This window comes from Nicrophorus vespilloides, unplaced genomic scaffold (assembly GCF_001412225.1).
Source record: "Nicrophorus vespilloides isolate i.1.1-1 unplaced genomic scaffold, Nicve_v1.0, whole genome shotgun sequence".
Taxonomy (NCBI): Eukaryota; Metazoa; Arthropoda; class Insecta; order Coleoptera; family Silphidae; genus Nicrophorus; species Nicrophorus vespilloides.
In genome coordinates, this window is record NW_017095741.1 from 4,980 (window position 1) to 5,935 (window position 956).

At 26.9% G+C, this 956-nt stretch overlaps 1 protein-coding gene across 1 annotated transcript in view; it reads right to left on the minus strand.

The window, feature by feature from the left end:
* The window catches only part of LOC108561912, a 3,986-nt gene that overhangs the window by 1,912 nt on the left and 1,118 nt on the right, over positions 1-956 (minus strand). The gene's annotated exons all lie outside the window — the stretch shown is intronic.

The window sequence follows — 956 nt, forward strand, 5'->3', positions numbered from 1 at the left end:
CCATCACAGATTTTCGGCTTCTCTTCCTCTTCCGTCTGAAGAAAAACTCAAATATACCCATAGTTAGTTATTGCACTGACAATTTCACAATTCTGACACTTTGCAATCTTGTTATTCACAGCAATTGTCTAGTTACTTAGCAACGATTGATACGACATTAATCTTACAGAAGTCTTAGTCATTTTAGTAAGTTCAACAAACAATATTTAATATGATAGTTTAAACTTAAAAAAAAATAGATACTAAGAAATAATTCATGATATTTAAATTCAATTTTCTAAACTGCAACATTGTGTATACCCATAGTTATTTCAAAATTCTGACACTTTACAATCTTGTTATGTCACAGCAATTGTCTCAGTTGCTTAGCAACGATTGATACGACATTAATCTTACAGAAGTTTTAGTAAGTTCAACAAACAATACTTAATATGATAGTTTATACTTGAAAAAAAAATAAATACTAAGAAATAATTCATGATATTTAAATTTAATTTTCGAAACTGCAACATTGTATATACCTATAGTTATTTCAATATTCTGACACTTTACAATCTTGTTATGTCACAGGAATTGTCTCAGTTACTTAGCAACGATTGATACGACATTAATCTTATAGAAGTCTTGGTCATTTCAACAAACAATTCTTAATATGATAGTTTATACTTAAAAAAAAAAATAGATACTAAGAAATAATTCATGATATTTGAATTCAATTTTCGAAACTGCAACATTGTATATACCCATAGTTATTTCAAAATTCTGACACTTTGCAATCTGGTTATGTCACAGCAATTGTCTCAGTTACTTAGCAACGATTGATACGACATTAATCTTACACAAGGCTTAGTCATTTCAATAAACAATACTTAATATGATAGTTTATACTTAAAAATAATAGATACTAAGAAATAATTCATGATATTTAAATTCAATTTTCGAAATTGCAACATTGT